Genomic DNA, 22,808 nt, shown 5'->3' on the forward strand with positions numbered 1-22,808 from the left:
AAATATTGCCAACTCCCTAAGCCTGAGTGCTCATCAATCGTCACAAACACACCTCCTGGGCGGGGAGACATGGACCATGGGGTAAGATATTATTATTCTCTCAGTGATCCCTGTACAGATTCTTCATCATCTCACCTCTACAAGTTATCATTGATCAAGCCCTGTATTTCTTCAGGTTTGGCACCATGGTACATACAGTAACATCATTATTTTTTCTCACAGTTCACATCCACTTCTGACTTATTTCTTCCCTTCCACGTGAATTATTGTTCAGCAGCTTTTTTTTTTATTTGTGCCCTGAATACTGTGTGTGGAAAATGGGAACAAATCTCCCACTTAGACCCAACCTGTCTAGAATTGAATCATTCCCCAGAACTGTTCCAGAACAGATGAGTGATAAGACCAACTCTAATTATCCCTAGCAAGCATTAATTGCTCCTAGCACTGGCTTGGATAACTGGATCCTGCTTGAGCCTATGCTGAGTGAGAATTAAACCATATTATTACTGGTCTGAGTTCAGAAGCAGTGCTACCGGTACCCTAGTAGAGGCCTGAGCTCCACCCTCTGGGTATGTCTACACTACAAAGTTAGTTCGAACTAACGGACGTTAGTTCGAACTAACTTTCCTAGGCGCTACACTAGCGCTCCGTTAGTTCGAACTTAATTCGAACTAACAGAGCGCTTAGTTCGAACTAGGTAAACCTCATTGTACGAGGATTAAGCCTAGTTTGAACTAGCTAGTTCGAATTAAGGGCTGTGTAGACCCTTAATTCGAACTAGTGGGAGGCTAAGGCTTCCCAGGTTTCCCTGGTGGCCACTCTGGCCAACACCAGGGAAACTCTATTGCCCCCCTCCCGGCCCTGGAGCCCTTAAAGGACCACGGGCTGGCTACACAGTTTGTGCCAGTTGCAAGGCTGCAAGCACCCTTGCCAGCAGACCCTGCACCTGCCACAGAATGAGCCAGCCACCCGAGGGCTCCCAGCCCTCCACTGCTCCCCAGGACCAGCCTGGCGGCTCCCAGGAGCCTGCCCGGGGGCGCAAAAGGCGGGCGCCCACTTGGTCAAGTGCGGAGATCATGGACCTCATCGAGGTTTGGGGGGAAGCCTCCAATGTCCACGATCTCCGCACTAGCCACAGGAACGCGGCCGTCTACGGCCGCATGGCTGCCAGCCTGGCCGCCAGGGGCCACCAGCGCAGCTGGGAGCAGGTCCGCTGCAAGGTCAAAGACCTGCGGCAGTCCTACTCCCGGGCCTGCCAGCCAGGGGCCGACCCAGAGGCCTGCCCCCACTTCCACGCCCTGGACCGCCTCCTGGGGGCTCATGCCGTCCCTGCCCCCCGGGATGTGATTGACCCCGGGGCAGAGGGCTCGCTCCTGGAGACGGAGGAGGAGGAGGAGGGCTCTGAGAGTCAGGAGCCTGCCGCCAGCCTGCCCGGGACCCGGGAACCCCGAGGCACCCCACAGAGCCGCTCGCCTGCATCATCTGAGGCCGGGGAGGCGTCCACCTGTGAGTACCATCGTGTTCCCCTTATGTGTACAGGGGGCTGGAGCGAGAGGGAGCCCCGGGACTGTGCGCCTGGGCCTTGCCCACCACGGAGCAGCAGCTGGGGATCCTGCAGGGGCCCTGGCCTTGCAGAGGGGAGCTGGGTTTCACACACCTGAGCCCCTGGGGTAATTGACCGCTGGTCTTGTTGCACCACAGCCGCAGCACCTGGGCTTGCAGGGCACACCACACCGCCTGCAGCAGCCGCCCATGCCCGGGCAAGCAGGACAGCCAGGAACGAGGAGGACTACCAGAGGCGGCACCTCCGGTTCCTGGACCGACAGCTCCGTCTCCAGGACCACTGGGTCCAGGAGGACCTGAGGCTGCGCTGGAGGAGTCTGGAGGCCCTGGAGGAGCAGGGCCGTGCCCTGCGAGGCCACCTCCAGAGCCTGCTCGACCGCTTCCCATTTCCTCCTCCCCCTGCTCCCCCTGCTCCCCCTGCTCCTCCTGCTCCCCCTCCTGCTCCCGCTCCCCCTCCTGCTCCCGCTCCTGCTTCCGCTCCTGCTTCCTCCACACCCCCTGTCCCTCCTGCCTCCCCCTCCACAACCATTTCCCACCGACGCCCCCGGACCCGCAGTGTGGCAAGACGGGAGAGGCAGCCGGATCCCACCCCTGAGCTTTCCTTTCCCTTCCTCCCTTCCCTCCCTTTCCAGCTCCCTTGTCCCAGGTTTCCCCCTCCCCTCTCCAACCCTCATTCCTCCCTTCCCGCACCCAGTTATGTTAAATAAACAGACGTTTTTGTTTCAAAAACAGGTGTCTTTATTTTACAGTAGATAGGGAGGGGAAAGAGGAAGGGGGGTAGGGTAGAAGAAGGCCCCAGTGGGGCATGCAGGGAGAGGTCAGTCCTCCTCCTCCACCAGGAAGCTCTCCCGCAGGGCTTCCCGGATCCGGACGGCCTCCCACTGGGCTTCCCGGATGGCGGCGGTGCGGGGCTGACCGTAGTGTCCAGCCATGTGGTCAGCCTCAGCCATCCAGGCTGGCAGGAAAGCCTCCCCCTTTTGCTCACACAAATTGTGGAGCACACAACATGCCACCACCATGGGAGGGATGTTGTGCTCGGCCAGGTCCAGACGGGTGAGGAGGCATCGAAAGCGGGCTTTCAGTCGCCCGAAGGCCCCCTCCACCACGATGCGGGCCCTGGTCAGCCTGGCATTGAATGCCTGGTGGGAGGGATTGAGGTGCCCCGTGTAGGGCTTCATGAGCCAGGGCTGCATTGGGTAGGCGGCATCCCCCACCAGGCACACGGGCATGTCCACGTCCCCGACCCTGATGTGGCGGTTGGGGAAGAAGGTCCCGGCCTGCAGCCGCTGGCACACGGAGGAGTTGCGGTACACCCGGGCGTCGTGTGCTTTGCCGGACCAGCCCACATTAATGTCCGTGAACTGGCCCCGGTGGTCACACACGGCCTGCAGGATCACGGAGAAGTACCCCTTTCTGTTGACGTACCGGGACGCCTGGTGTTCCGGGGCACGGATGGGGATATGCGTCCCGTCGATGGCCCCACCGCAGTTGGGGAAGCCGAGGGCGCCGAATCCCCGGATGACGGCGTCCGGGTCGGCGAGGCGGACCACCCTGCGGAGCAGCACCCGGTTGATGGCCTTGACCACCTGCGGAGAGAGACACAACAAAGCGCCAATCAGTGGGGCGCCCGGGTGGCTGGGAGCGTGCGTGCCCTGGCAGTGCCCCGCACCCCACTCCTGGAAGCAACCCCCCTGGCAGCGTGTAGTACGGCCGGGACAGCCCGACCCCTCCGGTGCGGGGCGCTTTCGCCTCCTCCCGCCCCCTCTTTGTCCCTTGGGCGGCCCATCCCCTCCTCGCAGCCCCCCTCCCCCCGGCTCGGTGGCCGACGAGTGCCGTACCTGCATGAGCACCGCTCCGACGGTGGATCTCCCCACACCGAACTGGTTCCCAACGGATCGGTAGCTGTCCGGCGTGGAGAGCTTCCAGAGGGCGATGGCCACCCGCTTCTGGAGGGGGATGGCGGGTCTCATGCGAGTGTCCCTTCTGCGCAGGGCAGGGGCAAGCCACTCGCAGAGCTCCAGGAAGGTGTCCCTCCTCATCCTGAAGTTCTGGGTCCACTGTCGGTCCTCCCAGCGCTCCAGGACGATGCGGTCCCACCAGTCGGTGCTGGTGTCCAGACGCCAGACGCGACGGGGCATGCCGGTGCCGGGGCGCCGCCGCGGCTCCTCCATGGCCCCCAGGGCGGCCAGGCGGAGAGGCAGGGGGCTGACGTTCACCAGGTGGTGCCAGGAAGCCTTGAGCCATTGCTGGCAGGCTTGCAGCAGCAAGTCCAGAACGTGCACCAGAAGGTGCAGGGCGAGCTGTGGCTCCATGTTGCCACCTGCGGCGGCGCCCCCGAAGGGAAGCACCGGCACAGACGGGCACAGAGACCAACGCTTTGCTGTCCCTCGGCGAGGTTGGCAAGCAAGCAGGAAAAGCTGAGAACCGGCTGTCCAGGGGGGTCCCTTTAAGCTCGAGCCTCAGATAGCCTCAGACAGCAGCCACACAAAGCAACTACTGACCTGATGCCCTGCCAGAACCGGTTTCAGCTGCCCTTAAATGCCCCCCTGCGTCCAATCAGTGTGGACGCGCTAGTTCAAATTAGCAAAACGCTAATTCGAACTAGTTTTTAGTTCTAGATGTGCTAGTTCAAATTAGCTTAGTTTGAATTAACTAATTCGAACTAAGTTAGTTCGAATTAGCGCTGTAATGTAGACGTACCCCCTGGGAGTGCCTAGTGAGAAGGTAGGCCATGTGAGAAAACTAGTAGACAAAAAAAGACTGAGTTCAGTAACTTACATCTTGAATTTGGGTGATAAGAAAAATCAGTTCTTGGAGATGAGATTGGCAAAGGGGAATTCTATCTGTGTGGCAAAAAAAATGGGCTGTTTGCATCTGTGGTTTGCCCTCTACTGCCATACTCTGTCAGCTAGACTGCTTACATGATAACATATAAGTTGCAACACCACCTTCACATCAGGTTTATGGTTTAACAACCGCCACAACTCATCCCCAAACCTGAAACTCCTTGGGTTCATCCAGTCCAAGAGTCTGTTTCATGTACAATGTGCTAGGTAACAACATGTAAGGAGTCCATGTTTCTAAAACTGAGGTGCTATGTATTAAGACAGTGATTCCCAACCTGTGGTCTCCAAACCCCTGGGGGTCCACAAGGGCATTGCAGAGGGTCTGCGGAAATGTAAAAGTAAGGATTGAGCCCAACCTGGTACTTATCCTTACTTTTCTTTTCCTTTTCTTCTCCCCCTCACTCCCCGCAGCCATGCATGCCAGGACGCAGATTACTTTTGATCTCGTACCCTGGACTCTAAAGGAGCGTGGGGAAAGTGCTTGCATGCCACTCACACCTGGCTGATGTGTGAGAGGCATGTACAGTGTGCAAGCACTTTCCCCTCGCTCCCTTAGCGTCTGGGGAACGGAATCAAAAGTAAGCTGCAACCTGGAGTGCATGATTGCAGCCCCCCTGCATTCTGGGACATGGCTTGCTTTTGATCTCATTCCCCAGATGCTAAGAGAGCAAGGGGAAAGTGTTTGCATGCTGTGCATGCCTCTCACGCATCAGCCAGGCACAAGAGGCATGCACAGCATGCAAGCTCTTTCTCTACGCTCCCTTAGCGTCTGGCGAATGGGATCACAAGTAAGCCATGTCCCAGCATGCACGGCTGCTGCACTCCCCCACGCTTATCCTCCCTACGTTCTACTCCTGACCCCTACTCTCCCGAAGCTCCGCCCTTGACCTTCATGAACTATTATACATTTCAAATGACTATCAAGTAATGGGATGTTTGAAAACAGCTATATTGTTTGGGGAGGTCCATGAAATTTGAATAGATTGAAAAGGGGTCTGTATGCTCAAAAAGGTTGGGAAACGCTGATCTAAAATATCGCTAAAGTACCTATTGCACTCACACTGAAGCACATTGGAAAGCTAATTCAAATAAAACATGAATTATTCCATACCTTCTTCCAAAATTCAAAATGATCTTAAGCCAAGCCGTGTTAGTCTTAGTTTTATGTGACCCTCAACTTCCTGGTAGTGGTGGGAACAAATAATGCATGTGACAAAATACTGCTAGAAGATCTATCCTCATATCATCTTTTATGGCCAGATCGACAACAAAAAAGATCGGAAAAGTTTGACTTCCAACCTAAGTATATAGAAGTAGAAGATTTGTATAATTTAGCTGAAATTTATTGCATTCTTCCTCAGAATATCTGTTGACTTCCCATTACCAATATCAAGCATGATCTCCGAGTGTATGTCTACACTGCAGATAGAGATCCACAGCTGGCTCATGACAGCTGAGTCAGGTGCCCAGGGCTTGGGCTGTAGTCCTTTAATTTAATTGAATTAAGGCTAGCAATCCTTTAATTTCAAGCTTGCAGCTTCTTTCAGTCTCTTAGTTGCTTTCTCAGAGGCAGCGTGGTGCAGAGCTGTCTCTCATTTGCTGTTCCAGGCCTTTCTACCTCCTCTTCCTTCTCTGTATTCTCTTCCTTATAGCAGGGCTTTTTCCCCATTGGTTGAAGCTGTGAATGTCTGTTTCCACAGCACTAACAGCTGTGTGGGGATGTACACTAGCTGCTAGCTTGCAAATACAAGAGGCTTTCTTGCCTCTCCTCTTGGCCCCCATCTATGCTCAGTATGAGGTTTGTAGAACCCCATTACAAAGAATTTTGCCAAAGAACATTTTTTTGGTGTAAAATGATAGATTAAAACCGAAGGGGACCAAGTTTGCTTTGGGAAGGAAGGATGCCAGCAATTTCTATCAGTACATTGATTATAATCCTTTTCCCCAGCAGCATGAATTGCCAGAGTCAGAGTCTGAATTATTATAAAGAGCATAAAAGCTAAATTGATTGCTTTATCTACCATGGTTATATTAATAGCGTCTTAGAATCTCTGATGGAAAATGGAACCTGTCAAATGCATTGCAAGGGCCTGCCCAGAAAAACTAGGGGAAAGGGCAGGTTAAACATGGATGTCAGAGGCTGAATGGTGGTGACAGAAAGATTACCCAAGATCAGATGTTACTAGCATCTTTAAGTCCGATTTTTCTTTTCTCTCTTTTTCCTCACAAAACTACTCAAAATAGTTAATTCCCAGGCAAACTGAAGAGCTACAAAAGGATCTCAAAACTGAGTGTTGGGGCAATAAATTGGCAGATTAAATTAAATGTTGATAAATGCAAGGTAATAAAGTTGGAAATATAATCCCAACTATACAAATAAAATGATGCATAAGCATCACCTCTCAAGAAAGAGATCTTGGAGTCATTGTGAATAGTTCTCTGAAAACATCTACTTACTGTGCAGCACAGTCAAAAAAGTGAGTAGAATATTGAGAATCATTAATAAAGAGACAGAAAATAAGACAGAAATATCATGTTGCCTCTCTATAAATCAACGGTACACCTGCATGAATACTGCATGCAAATGTGGTTGGAATTGGAAAGGCTCAGAAAAGGGCAACAAAAATTATTAGGAGTACGGAACAGCTTTCAAATAAGAAAAGATTAAGACTGGGGCTTTTCATCATGGAAAAGAGGTGACTAAGGGGGAATATGATAGAGGTCAATAAAACCATGACTGGTGTAGAGAAAGTAAATAAGGAAGTGTTGTTTACTCTTCATAATACAAGAACTAGGGAGTCACCAAATTAAATTAATAGGCAGCAAGTTTAAAACAAATAAAAGAAAGCTTTTTTCACACAATGCAAATCTGTCTGTAGCACTCATTTCCAGAGGATGTTGTGAAGGCCTGGCCTATAACAGGGCTCAAAAAATAGATAAGTTCATGGAGGATAGATCCAGCAATGCCTATTAGCCAGGATGAGCAGGGATAGTGTGCCTAGCCTCTGTTTTCCAGAAGCTGGGAATGGGCAGCAAGGAATAGATCGCTTGATAATTACATATTCTGTCCATTCCCTCTGGGGCACCTGGCATTGGCCTCTGTTGGAAGACAGGATACTGGGCTAGATGGACCTTTGTTTTTCTTAAGAAAGGCCATACTGGTCAGACCAAACCAAAGTCTGGTAATAATCACAGCAACTGTAGGGCTATGTCTAGACTGCCCCCTCTTGCGAAACAGAATATGCAAATGAGGCAAAGCAGTGAATATCGCCACAACTCATTTACATACTTAATGTGCTGCCATTTGGCACAAAGGGCTTTTGCACACAAAGGAGCTGTCTACACGGCTCCTTTTTGCGCATAACCCTCCTCCCACACAAGAGCTTTTCTGTCACCTTTTTTTAGGCAGAATGGCTCTTGCACAAAAGCCCCCTGTGCAAAAATGGCGGCTTATTAAGTAGGTAAATGAGGCATGATGATATTCACCGCTTCGCCTCATTTGCATATTGTTTTGCGCAAGAGAAGGCAGTCTAGGCATAGCCTAGAATTACCTACATGAGTAACAGAAAGCTGTTAATCGACTTCTCTACAATCAATCAAGGAAAGTTAAAATAAGATCCACCAGTTGGACATTAAAACTAGACAAATACAGACTAGAAATAAGGCACACATTTAACAATGACATCTAACCAACCATCATTAAGGGATTCTCCATCCCTAGACATTTTTAAATCAAAAGTGAAACTATAATTTAAGCTCAGTTACTGGACTTGAAGCAGGAATTAATTCAAGGAAATTGTCTGCTCTGTGTGTTAAGCAGGAGGTTAAACTAGGTAATCTTATTCTATGAATTGTTGGGGAAGTACTAGGAAACAATAAGATAATATTGGAGAGTTTTGAGAAAATGGGATGGAGAATAATGAAGTAGCTTAGCTGCTGGGGATCTCCTTCTAAAAGTGAAGACCAGCATGGGAAAAATCACAAAGGTGCTTGTTTGAGGAATGGCTAGAAAAAGGCCATATCTTAGAAGATGTTATACAGAAAAAAATGAGCAAGATTTTGACACAGCCCGAAGGCCTACAAAGAGGTCTAAGTTGAAGAAGACATAGCAGTAATGGGCCCAAGTATCAGGCAGGATATTGGTATCCACAGTAATTGAAAAAGAAGGTAGCGGAGAAGGCTTATGGGAGTTGAAAACAGTGTTTGTAGCGCACACAGGTCATGTGCAGTGGTTCTGTTGAGGACCAGAGGTCATTATGTTTGTTTAGTTGTGGGTTAGACAAATATCTGAAAGTTTAATTTCCGATGAATCAGGCAATTTCCTCTGCCTATTGAATACAGTAATTCCTCATTTAACACGGTAGATACGTTTCAGAAAGTGATTGTGTTAAGTGAAAACGTGTTATGCGGGGTCAATTTTCCCATTGAAAATAATGGAAAAGGTGGGGGTTGCATTTCAAGCGGTGGGGAATGGGGAAACCCAGCTGCCAGCCTGCAAGCTGGGTTGGAGGAGAGGGAGCAAGGCGTCTGGTGAGAGAGGGTCTCCAGGGACTGGCGCGGCGAGCAATGAACCCTCCGCCGCTTTGAAGGGAGGCAGGGGAAGCCCCACACAGCCACCAGTGACCGGCCAGCTGGGGAAACCCAGCCGCCAGCCTGCAAGCTGGGTCAGAGGAGAGGGAGCAAGGCATCTGGCAAGAGGGGGTTGCTGGGGAACGGCGTGGTAAACCCTCCGTCGCTTTGCAGGGAGGTGGGAGAAGCCCCACGCAGCCACCAACCAGACGGCTGGGGAAACTGTGTTATTTGGGGGATGGTCGTGTTGTTCAAAAAACGTTCCCAAAAAAAATCATGCTATCGCAAAAACATGTTAAGCGGGCACATGTTAAGCGAGTAATTACTGCACCTCTGTTAACATGGTGTTTGTTTTATCACTGTCCAAACTCAATTATTTCTTTTCCTCCTTATCACGGTCACTGTGCAAATTTACATCTCATCCAGCTGGAGCTTGCATTCTGGCTAGGTTTGTGATGTTGGCCTAGGTTTGTGATGTTTGTTGCATGACACAGCTTGCTCACCACTCAGAAAAGTCATTAGGAAGGAAGGAAGGAAGGAAGGAAGGAAGGAAGGAAGGAAGGAAGGAAGGAAGGAAGGAAGGAAGGAAGGATTTCGGGAAATGAAGTGAAACAAGAGTAATCAAGAGGGAGTAATGCCTTCATGGAGAAGCAAGAATGGGCCAGTTTGAAGTCAGATAGGCTTCCATCCCAAGTATTCTGCATTCCATCTGAGAAAAGCCAGAAATGACCAACTCCACTCCTCTGTGCAGAACAAAGTATCCACCTGTCACCCAAGGGTCCAGCATCCGTTATTTAATTATTTGAATTCTAAAAGCATCTAGAAGCCTCAACTGAAATTGAGGTTCTCCTGTGCTCAGTAAAATCTAAGTAAAGATAAAAAGGAAATATTATTTTCATTTTGCAGTTTGGGAATTTAGTCACAGAGAAATTAAGTGATTTGACCTCTCTGGAAGTCTGTCAGAAGCAGGATCTGAATCCTGAGTCTCAATCCAGTGCCTTAAACTTTCAGCCCATCTTTCTTTCAGCATACCCAGGGCTCTCTCTGCACACAGCACAGATATTGTTTTCATCTGTGTGCATTTTAATTTACTCTTAAAAACAAAGAGAAAAGTGACAAATATCGTTTGATTAAGAATACTACCCTGGATAATCAACAGTTCCAGAGAGGGAAGTCTCTCTGCGGATGTATCTACTATTTAAAGCCAATCGTTTTTGGTTTTGGTTTTCCATAGCAGATGAATATGTTCAGTGCAGAGCACAAAATGACTATTGGCTGGGGAGAACAGCAATTTGTGATGTGGAATGAAAGAGGTGATTCTTCTCCTGATCTCACATAAATAACATCTGTAATTTTCTTGATAGCTCTCTCAGCGGACAGTAACAATGCTTTTCTGGACACTGACTGCTCCACCTAGTTCCTCAGACATCCAGATAAAATACATCAAATGCACCCACCTCGATGCTTGAGAGCTAATCATTAATTGCCTCTAACCCCTTTAGCAGTCCACCCCCAGGCAGCCTCTAATGGTCATTACTTGGTGATATACAATTGCAACGCCAATACAAATTGAACCTCCAATTGCTGCTAAGGCACAACTTAATGACATAGAGTATTAATCATTTAAAAGGAAAAAAGAGATTTTTCTTTTCTAATGTAGTTCTCATATATTAGCTGATAACAGAAACAAGCTAGACTGGAGACTGTGAGCTTTCCACTGGGGCAATTATATCCCTTAGGATGAAATATCCACTTCTTTGTTTTGGGTTGCTGAATTTCCAGCTCATTCCATGCTAGATTGTAACTCTGGTGAACAGTAAATAGCCATGTCACTCTAATGACTTTTGTCTGTATTGCATCTTTACATTTTCAGGAAAATGCCTAGCTGCAGGAGTTGCTGCTATTTTGTGGATCATATTCATGTAGCATGCTAAAGAGGAGCTGCACCATGGGCTCTCTCATGCAGCCTGTACTCTTGTCCTTTATAATTTTGTTGTCTCCCATAACCTAAACTACAAGTTGAGAGTGAATGTATGCAAATGTTCTTTGTGTATTGAACACATAAGCATAGCCCTGAGATTTGTGCACATAAAAAAGCTTCTGTTGACTATAGCCTAAAGCTTGCTATTGCAAATCATTTTGTAAAGTTTGTTGAGTCCTTTGGGAATGTGGATAAAACATGAATTAGTGTATGCTTCTTAAAGCACTTTTGGGACTCCATGTGCCTTTTATATGTGCTAACATTACAACCACCAAGTCCCCTTGGTCAGCGCCCCTCCTCCCACCATCCTATAGGCCAGTGTTTGCCAAATTATGGGCCAGTACCAGGCCGCAGGAAACAAATACCAGGCCTCAGCGTGGTTGCCAGGGTGTTCCATGCTCCCGGAGTGCCCATGTGGCACCAGGTTCCCCAAGTCCTCGGCCTGCCTGGGCGGAGTCTGCAGCAGGATGTTCCAGCTCCTGGCAGAGGCGTAGCTACGGGAGGTGCGGAGAGGAGGAGGGGGAGGAAGAGGAGGAGGAGGGGAGAGCTGGCCACCAGAAGCAGCACTGGATGGGGGAATTAGGGCAGACCAGAGAGACTGGGGGGGGTGAGGCAGCTGGCAGAAGCAGAGCTGGCTGGGAGGGTAGGAGACTGGCCAGGGGAGATCGGGAGGAGGAGTAGGGGAGAAGTGGCTGCCGGAAGCAGGGTTTGCCTGGGGCAGCGGGGCTGGCCGGAAGAGATTGTGGGGCCAGCAGAAGCAGGGTTGCCAGGGGATGCAAGGTCGGGGGCAGGGAGCTGGCCGGGAAAAATGTGGGGGGGGGGGAGAAGCGGCTGCCGGAAGCAGGGCTGGACGCGGGCATCAGGGCTAGCCAAGGGAGACTGGGAGGAGAAGCGGGGGAGAACTGGCTGTCCAGGAGAGGGTTGGGGGAAGTGGGGCTGGCCAGAGGCGCAGCGAAGGGAGCGGGGGGGGGGGAGCGAATCAGCCGGCAGGGAGCGGGACTAACCCAGCATATGCAGATCTCAGGGCGCTGCCCCCTTTTCCCCCTCCCGAAAAGCACGAGTGAGTCTGGCCCAGTGATTCTGTTGTGCCCCCCCCCCCACACACACCCTCGAGTAGTTGCGAACTATCTGGCTGGTAGACACACTCTTGCAACCTGAGCACATTTACCAGCCAGGCAGTTCGAAACTACAGACTGATACATCTAGAAATAATAAAACGTACCTAATGAGAAAATACCAGACATGTTACATGTTATATGTCTGGTATGTTCTCAGTTTGTTTTTTATGTGTTTATATTTTTGGGCTGCAAAAAACAGTACTGAAAAAAAGGGTTCCATCTAAAGTAAAAAGTTTGGAAAACCCGGGTCTAACCAGCCTTCTGTCTGTCTTACACTCCAGTTAGCCAATCCATATTCCTTAACTTGCTGGCAAGAATATTGTGGGTGACCATATCAAAAGCTTTGCTAATGCTGGCACTAGGGGCTTTGGGAGGACCAGAAACAACTTATTTGCATAGTCATCATTTGATTAATGAATGAGCAAATATGCTAATGGATGTTACCGGTCATCCAAAAGTTCGTGAATGGATTTACTGGTCCCCATGTCAAAAAGTTTGGGAACCCCTGCTATAGGCTTTGAATAATTGGTCAACTCCACTTTCAGTCTTAAGATAATGTTGAGCAATTAGGAAATAGTTCTCACCAAGTTACTAGCTCTATCATTTTTCCCCTCCCCCAGTCCTCTCTTAGCATAGTTTAGTCTGTGAAAACTCCTCTCTGAAATCAAAGAGAATGATTCTGATAAGCTATCACTGTATTAGACATCTCTCCAAGGAGCTCTGGAAGAAAGTGTACAGAGGCAAGGCCCTGCATTCATGCATATGAATTTGATAATGCATCAATCTGACTTTCTCCTAGGATGTAAAAATTCAAAAAAAACAACGCAGACATGGCTGATGTGACTGGAGCTCACAAATTGTCACTGTGCTCCCAAAGCGTTGGCAGTCTTTCTTTTCTAATTGGCATGTCTGATTACTTTGGGGCAGGTTTTTTCCCCTTTAGTTTTCTTCATCAAGCTCGAGGTATACTCTGCTAGAGATTGGTGCTGAGAGGTGATTTTACTATGAAAAAGTCTCTTTGTTTATTAATTTTTGTGTTCAGAAATCCTGTCTGTATATAGGAAGATGTACATTGCACAAGAAGACACATCTTTGCGCTGGGGTTAATTAAATACCAGTAATGATTCCTTACCCTTTTTATCATATTACATGATCCATATGGTTTGATGAAGTTTCGATCATGTGGTTGGGAGACAGCTGTCCTATATTCTATTTCCTTCTCTGTTACTGACTTTCTGGGACAACCCTACCACTAAGCAAATAACTTAATCAATGTATAAAAAAAAATAGCCTGCAAAATGAAATTGCTGTGCTATCTGTGGGGCAGTCTTTGTGAAAAGAATATTTTGGGTCTGAGCCATGTCTCTTGGGGTATGTCTAGACTACATGCCTCTGTTGTCAGATTAGGGTACCTGGCATAGGGAAATGAAGCTGCGATTTAAATAATCGCGGCTTCATTTAAATTAAAATGGCTGCCGCGCTCTGCCGACCAGCTGATGATCAGCTGTTTGTTGGCAGATCGGGGCAGTCTAGACACGCCGCGATCGACAAGGAAGCCTTTGTCAACCGGCACAGGTATGCCTTGTGAAACCAAGTTTACCTGGGCCGGTCAACAAAGGCTTCCTTGTCGATCGCGGCGTGTCTAGACTGCCCCGATCTGCCAACAAACAGCTGATCATCAGCTGGTCGGCAGAGCATGGCAGCCATTTTAATTTAAATGAAGCCGCAATTATTTAAATAGCGGCTTCATTTCTCTATGCCGGGTAGCCTAATCTACATGCCTCTGACAACAGAGGCATGTAGTCTAGACATACCCTTGGTTCCTCTGAGTTCGTTATCATTAAGCTAGCTAAAGAGATAAAAGATGAAAATCATGGTTTGGAAGCTGGAAGTCAGGACCTAGCAGGAGGAAGAGAGTGGCAGGTTGCTGTATGCCTAGAATCAGATTTCCACAGCATCTGGAGTAAGTCATGAACATATCCCCTGTGGACTATAGTTTACATCAATCTAATATTGGAGACTATAGCTTTGTGGATTTGTACACCTGAATGTAAAATGATTCCACTATATATCATTTGGTATCAAGGAGAATTTAATATTCATGTAGTAACATTATTAAGAGACTTGCCCTCTTTGCCCCATTCCTGGAAGACCCATATGTTATTTATATGACCGAGTGTGAGCATGTGCATAACAGAGGCTCTGGATTGGACCAAATTATAACAATATTGCATGTTATGAGCCTGATCCTGAACTGGGGTAAGCAGGTAAAGCTCCATCGCTTTCATTGGAGTGCCACCCATCTACAGCAGCTCAGGATCTGTCCTGATGATCATCAGCAAAGTTCTTGATGTTTGTGTGTTTTTTGTGATTTAAAATGGTTCACACTGAAAGTTTAACAAAAACAAAATCTGTTAGGCCTGGTTTTATAATGAGGCTCCTTTATGTTGCCAGAAAGATATAAAATGGTTTTAGTATGAATACAAATCAAGTCCATTATGTGATAATTCACAGTTAACCTGGGCAATAAGAGCATATCTCTGTCAGCACAGAGTGGCATATTAGGACAGTATTATGTTTTCAGTCTCACACCAATTAAATGTTCTGAAAGGTCTTCAAAGAAGGAACTAACTGTTACCCAGTCCACATTCCTTTTTTTCTCTTACTTGAATTATTTCTTTTCTACATTTTCTATAGTAAAATTTCATGGGAACGCATATCTCCAAATTAAAGTAATATAATATTATAACTGTTTTACCGCAGGTGATAGGTAATAATTTCTGCATCTAAATGGTGTCTTTTTGCTTGGTGCAGCAAATACCTCAGGGCTCTAGGAATGCATTCTAGAACCTTTCATCATATGGCTCAGTTACCAGTTCAACTCCAGCACAAGTCTGCTATTATCATCTGATGGATGTGTGGTGACCAGTACAAAATGAGTCATTCCCCTTCCTAGAGGGATAATGGTCACATCACGGAAGCTGGCATTCATTGGGTGTTTTGGAGGCTTGGGGGAGGTTTTTTTTGGGGGGGGAAGGGATTGACTGGCAGTTTTGCCAAGAATTACAATGAATAAAAAAGGCTAAGCCACAATCTCATCTCCAGGTCATGGTGAAAACTAATTGTCCTTGGTCTCATTAGTGAAAGTTTGTACTGTGTCACTTGTGGTGATGTATTTTTTTTCCAATAGTCTGATGCCCCACCAGGAAACTAATTTAGCATAAACCACTTAACAATTGTTAAAGTCATTTACAGAGACACTAATGTATTGTTCACATCTCCTGTGAAAACAGAAACATTACACAAATACAGATATTCCAAGCAAAAATTTAGTGTTCATGCAACATTAAATCTGAGAAATGAGGCAGTTAAAAGTCAGGCAATAGTGAAATAAAACTGAAAGCTCAACCTTAGTTCTGCCTTAAAATATATTCTCTATTTCATGATAAACTGTCAGTTAAAATTACAAACTGGAATTTGGTATGTAATTTTACCTACATTTAAGTACAATACAATGTATACAGGCCTAGATCCTAAGCTGATATAAAATTATTTTAAATCACTGAAGCGACACCAGCTTATGGTCTTGCCCCAGAGTCTTCACATTTTGTTGTATATCCCTCACTTCATTCTACAAAACAAGCCACACAGTTCATTTGAAGGAAATCAGTTCATCAGGTTTGAATCTTCATCCATCATTTGTTATTAAGCAAGGATTTTGCTCTGTCCCAACCCATTTTCCCCCCCACTTGATTCATTTCAGTAGTGATGCTGTAATGTTAAACTTGTCACAGTAACCTTTATTTATGGTAGCAGGTTGAAATGTGACCGAAAACACTGATTATATGGAGAGAGGTTCTAGTAGCTGAGTGAGTAAAGGCAACAACTCTTTTTATTCAGTGATGTCAGGTAACAAAAAGGTGCTGTTTCTATGTGTGTAATTATTTCTGATAATTATTTTCTGTGTATCACCTCTTTAAATGTGAGGAGTCCCTCTGCCTGTCTACATGGAGGCAGTGCCAGAGGAAGATTCAGGGTAGCTCTTGCAGAATTAGACACACCAATCATGGGCTATGTCTACACTCTCAGGCTGTGTCTATACTGGCGCAATCTTGCGCCAGAGCTATGCAAATGAGGCTAAGCGTGGAATATCGCCGAGCCTCATTTGCATAACTAATGAGCTGCCATTTTTGCGGAAGAGGCTCTTGTGCAAGATGGAGCTGTCTACACTGCCCCTTCTTGCGCAAAGCCATTATGCTGATTACTTTCAGGCATAACAGCTTTGCGCAAGAGGGTTTTTCTTGCGCAAGAAGGGGCAGTGTAGACAGCTCCATCTTGCGCAAGAGCCTCTTCCACAAAAATGGCGGCTCATTAGTTATGCAAATGAGGCTCGGCGATATTCCAAGCTGAGTCTCATTTGCATAGCTCTGGCGCAAGTTTGCGCCCGTATAGATACAGCCACAGAGTTTTTATGAGGAATAAGAGCTCTTCTGAAAGAAGAGGCATTTCCCATATTTGGCCCCATGTGGCATTTGTTGAAATGTTTTTGACAATCTTGCACCAAAGTGTAAACAAAACTGCTGGATTATATGCCACATTGGGGACAAGACAGTTTGAAGCTTCTGATGTATGTTTCCGACTGCTGTCAGGTGGATGCATATTTCAGAGGCCACTTTGTGATTTAACTGAATTTGCTGTTTAGCTTTGAATAGATTTGATCAGAGAAAATTGGCTGCATTTTGCTAGCCTGTAAAACCCAGTTGGTGCTGACCTTTCATAAAGCTGTATCTAATCTGTACTTTTAATCCATTGCAAGAATAGAATGAGACAGCTCAGTTAAGGAATCTCACTTCATACAGTGTATGGTGATGGCCAAGTTTGGACAGGAAAGAAAAATCCCCACCTGTGGTGTATGAACCTTTTGAGATTAACTCAAAACTAAACAACTTCAAAGAGGTATGGTGACTGATTCTCTACACTGTTACACCAGGCTTATTGCTGGTGTAATCTGACTTCAAAAGAGTTACACTAGCATAAAACTAATACAGGTTGAACCTCTCTAGTCTGGCACCCTCAGGATCTGTCTAGTGCCAAACCAGAAAATTTGCTGAACCATGGGAGATCAATATTGTCTAGCAGCACTACCAGCCTTTCCACTGCTCACTAAATAACAGCACAGAATGCAGAACGCCAGGTCTGGTTGCTGTAAACAAATGTTATGGGACAGTGGGAAACTTGGTCACACCCATGATAAGTGGACATCTGGCTAACTAAAGTCATGCTGGATCACAGATGTTGCCATACCTGAGAGCGCCGGACTACAGAGGTTCAACCTGTATTAACAGAACAAAGAATCCAGTCTGCAATCACCTAAAAGGAGTCTGGCAAACTAAGTGATGTGCTCAGGGGCATAGAAATGAGTATGGAGAGGCCCACTTAACCTCAATTTTCAGTGCCTCCCCAACCCCCATGTTAAGTATTACAGAGTGGGAAGGGTGAGGAAGGCAGCTGTGCCCAGTGCTATGTCCTGCAGCATTAAGTCTCCTCCCTCCCCTTCCATCTTCTAGTGCTGCTCCAACTGAATGTTGCGCTGCTCAGCAGCACAGAGAATATTGGCTCTGCAGACATGTACTTATCTGGAGAAGTTACAGAGAAAAGTCTGCTTCCCTCCAACAGGCTGTTTCCAGCATATGGGTAGAGGGAAGATGACATTGTGGCCCTTTGTTGAAGAGAAGGAGGTTAAAAGAGAAGGGAGCTGAGTGGGTGGGAGACAGGAGAAAGAAGAGAAAAAGAGAGAGAAAGATGGTTTGGGGCTAAAGATAGGGGTGGGAAGATCCAGAGAGAGGGAGTGGAAGCAGAGGGGAGATAGCAGCTGTCAACTCACTGATTTGGACACACGTGAGGGAAGGACAGAGGAGTATCTGGGGGAAAACTGGAGGGTAGCATTGATAGATTTGGCACAGGGCATGAATGGCTTTGAGATGTTCTGAAAAGGCTTCCAGGGAGGACAGAGTGCTTTGCAGTGTTAATGAGGCCCTCCTAAGGTCATCAGTTTTTAAAGGTGATGGAGAAGCTATATTCTTCTTCCCCATATTACAGTATGTTAATATTAAAGGTCCAGGCCAGGGAAGATGATAGGGAGACTATAAGGTTCTGGGGGAAGCCAGGATGCCATAGGTGGTAGATTGGAGACTGATCCAAATATAAGACCCAGAAATCAGGGAACAAATTAAAGGAGACTTGGAGAAAGAGTTCAATGATCACAAAAAGAAGAGAGAATTTAGAGTTGTCTACCTGTAGTTCTATCAATGGACCACAAACTAATTCAAGAAAAAATCATTGAGAGAGGTGAAATTCAACCAAAAAGAGAGCCAGTCTGAGGCCTATGAAGCACGTAAGTCCCCAATATAGATTTTAAGTGGAATCTAAGTAAGCCTACCCCTTGTTCTGAACTGCTTCCCAGAGGTGAATTTCAACAAAAGGAAGGGGGAAGATAGGGAACTGAATAGACTTTATGACCCCTGAAGACAACGAGGTGCCTATCCCAAAGATCTGCTACTAAAACATTTGCAAAGGGATCCCACAAATTGTTCCTCCAGCCTGCCATAAATCTTACATATAGGAGTGAAGGGAGTTTGCAGAGAGGAAGGGCCAGAGAAATGATTAAAGAATCTTCTCATTCTCTTCTTTCCACTTAAACAAAATACATTATCCTATTCTAGAAGGGAGACAACATTGCTTTGCAAACAAAGACCTGATGGGTGTGTCCAGGCCAGCATTCACTCTTGTACCAGCGGGCTGTGTCTAGACTGGCAAGTTTTTCCGCAAAATCATCTGCTTTTGCGGAAAAACTTGCCAGCTGTCTACACTGGCCGCTTGAATTTCCGCAAGAACACTGACGATCTCATGTAAAATCATCAGTGCTTTTCCAGAAAAACTATGCTGCTCCCATTTGGGCAAAAGTCTTTTTCCGAAAGATTTTTGCGCAAAAGGGCCAGTGTAGACAGCATAGTACTGTTTTCCGCAAAAAAAAAGCCCCGATTGTGAAAAAGGCGATCGGGGCTTTTTTGCGGAAAACCGCATCTAGATTGGCCACGGATGCTTTTCCGCAAAAAGTGCTTTTGCGGAAAAGCATCCTGCCAATCTAGACGTGCTTTTCCGAAAATGCTTTTAACAGAAAACTTTTCATTTAAAAGCATTTTCGGAAATTCTTGCCAGTGTAGAAGTAGCTGCGGTGTCCTTTCAGGATAAAGTGGGAGGGGAAGATTTCATGGAAAGACCCTGGGTCAGGAAATGTTTTCAAAATACCTACGATTTCTGGCAATCTGGTCTGTTCCCAGGCTGAAGATTTATTTTTTCAGAATTCATTTTTTCAAATCCTGTGATAATTGTTTAGCAATTTCCATCAGACTCAGGATATCTATACAACATTTGATCGCTTACTTTCCAGCATGGATAAATTAACATATTAGGGCTAGTGTACTAGCAGCAGTGCAGCGAGGGATAGTATGTGTTGCTTCAGCTGCCCAAGTAAGCACCAAACAGGTCCAGGAGGGTTTCTACTCAGGTGGCTAGCACAAGCGGTACACTGCCCTGTTTTACTGCACTAGCTCAAGCAGGGCTAGCACATGCTGGGAAGTAATCTCCTAACAGCAATGGAGCCCTTTTCCGAGAAAGTAAATAAGGAAGTGTTATTTACTTCTCATAACAAAGGAACCAGGGTCACCAAATGAAATGAATAGGCAGCAGGTTTCCAATGAAGAAAAGGAAGTGTTTCTTCACACATGCAATCAACTTGTGCAGCTCTTGCCGGAGAATGTTGTGAATGCCAAGACTATAACAGAGTACCAAAAAAGAACTAGATAAGTTTGTGAGGGTTAAATCCATCAATAGCTATTAGCCAGAATGGGCAGGGATGGTGTCCTTACCCTCTGCTTGCCAGAAGTTGGTAGGTAACAGGCAATCAATCATTGGATGATTACTTGTTCTGTTCATTTCCTCTGGTACACCAGGCATTGGGCAGTGTCGGAAGACAGGATACTGAGCTGGATGGACCTTTGGTCTAGGAGAGAAGAATTTTAAACAAGTATGCTGAGAGCTTCTTCCTGCATCCCTGAACCTTGACCATTGCAATACAAAAGTGTCACAACAAAGGAACCTCTGCTTTCTTACATTTTGCTCCAGACTCAAGTTATGGGACTCACAGAAGAACTGCTCCATCTTTTTACCTTAACAAGAACAAGTTTCCCTTGTCTCTGCACATATCAAAAATGGCCCTTTTTCTGCCACTACTGTATGTGGCAATGTAATATTTCTGTTTGCTATTTCAATTTCACAGCTGAGCAGGATCTACAGAGACAGAGAATTCTAATAAAATTCCAGAAACATTTAATGCAGTGACTGGCAGATGGGGAAAGGGTTTGTGGCAGCTCCATTTTTCTGATTATGTTAACAAAACATGGCATGTGCTTTTCTAATGCACAGACAACAGTTTCATTTACAATTTAAATCTGATGACTGAAATACTGATTAGATGACTTCTTCCGAGCTGTGTTTACCACCTGAATGGTCTAATAACATTGAAATGGTTATTTTTCTTCCCTCAAATTAACGTTCCAGACGCAGAGTTTAATGAAGTTACACAGGGCAATTTCAAAAATTGTCTAAGTGCAACAACGTAATTTTGGTAAACTATTTATGCATACTTGATTCTTCAATTAGGGAACAATGGAGTATTTTAATCAATACTAGAAAATCCTTTAAATAAGGAATAGGCACTCCAGTGCATTAATGGGCTACTAATGGAAAAGACTGAGGGGCTTGTGGACTGCACAAGCAGCTATGTGAACCCTTCAAAATTCAGTTCAAATTGGAGTTTTCAAGATTTATGTAAAACCAGAATTGCAAGCCCTGAAATCTGCAATTGTTCATCAGTTAACCTAGTTGTCTAAATACTCATGAGACCCTCATCATTGTAGCAGCAGAAGTTCTAAGCTGAATTAATTCTATGTTAAAATCATGCTGGAACTCTTTGAAGTTTAGGTAAGACATGTTCATGCCCATTTACATGGAGTGTCTGGTTTACTGCTTCAGTGGAATCAGAAGTTGGACTTGATGTCATCTCTGATGCCATTTCAGAGTTTTGATTGTAGTGAAACAAATCTTCCCCTCTAAAAGTGGATATGATCATGAGGTGAGCCAAGATATTAAATAATAGTGAGACAGCTCCCAGTATACTGGAAGAATTATAGAAGGTATTAATGCACTGCCTGCCAGAATGACACAGACATGGGAGCTATGAGGAAATGTATGGTGGTGATTTTCCCTTGGATTTTTCCAGCTTAATCAGAGTTCATTCAATGCAGACTCAGAAACTAAGTAAAAAATACTTCTGCTATTTTCAGTTGACCCCGATGATCCTTGCCTAATTAGGGTCACATGAACTAGGCTTAGGTCTGAGAACAGAAAAAAATGAAGATGCAGCACTGAAAATGCTGCTAAATTGGTGGATCTTGTCCTTCTGGCAGTCCCTCCTCTGAGCAATCTCACTCTTTTTATTGCTTGTTCCCATGTAACCATGTATGAACCACTCTCCACTGCTAAGATTCTAACTGGCCTCTGAGTATGATTCCTTTTTTTTTTATTGGACCAGGGAGGTTGAACTCAACAGTTACCTTTAAAGGTGGTCTTCCTAAACAAATATGGAGGCATGTTGGCAAGAAATAGTGTGTATGTGGGAAATTTACCCTATTCTTGACCATTCATCCTCAGAATACACAGAGAACTTCACTCTCCAGGGTTGTCAATTCTGCACAAAACTAGTCATAATGGGAACCATCTGTACAAGCTCAGCTCAGCTCACTAGCTCCCTCAAATGAAGTCCTATTTCCTTTCTATTTCTGCACACCCAGTTTGTCTCAGAACACTTTCTCCTAACTTGGTGCTTAAATATCTTCTATCCTCCTCTCCTTTTTCCTTCCCAGTTTGTTGCTATACTGTAGGGAACTCTTTGTCTCTGTGTCGTCATTACAGTTGTGTTCGCTCTCTATTCCTGTTTCTCCCACAACAGAGCTCACCTTCCACTGACTCTATCACCAGTGTGTAGGAGACAGAATCACTTCTCGTGACACTTTGGTCTTTCTGTCTGCACATACCATGTCATTACCCTCTTTCCTTCTTCTCCCCTTCTGGAGCTTCTCCCAGATGGAGCCTTCTACAAGAGCTCTGCTTTCCATGGAAGGGATTCATAAGTGTAGTGCAATCAGTTTATGCTGGAGAATGTCTCCTTTCTTTAAGGATGCAAACAATAATAGTAAAGCTGGCAAAAGAGGATAAGAAAGCAGGCTTAAAAACCCCCAGTTAATAACTCAGGAAGTGGGAAGAAACCCAACAGATGCAGAACCAGTGTAGCCAACTCTACTCCCTTGCCAAAAGGAGCCTGTGTATTACAAGGTAGATATTAGGTATTGGTCAAGATGTTTCCACACATTAGTGATTCGCAAGTGCTATTGGCAGCCAAGCACAAGATAAGGCAGCTCTAACCTTCACTGAGTACATAGCCTCAGAATCAGGGACACATAGGGTACGTCTACACAGAGAGACTTAACTCAAAATAAGCTACGCAAGTTGAGCTACGTCAATTGCATAGCTTAAGTCAAAATAGCTTATTTCAAAATTGGGAGAGTCTACATGGTACTTATTTCAAAATAGAGCACTCTTCCTCCAACTTTC

This window comes from Pelodiscus sinensis, chromosome 4 (assembly GCF_049634645.1).
Source record: "Pelodiscus sinensis isolate JC-2024 chromosome 4, ASM4963464v1, whole genome shotgun sequence".
NCBI classification, from domain to species: Eukaryota; Metazoa; Chordata; order Testudines; family Trionychidae; genus Pelodiscus; species Pelodiscus sinensis.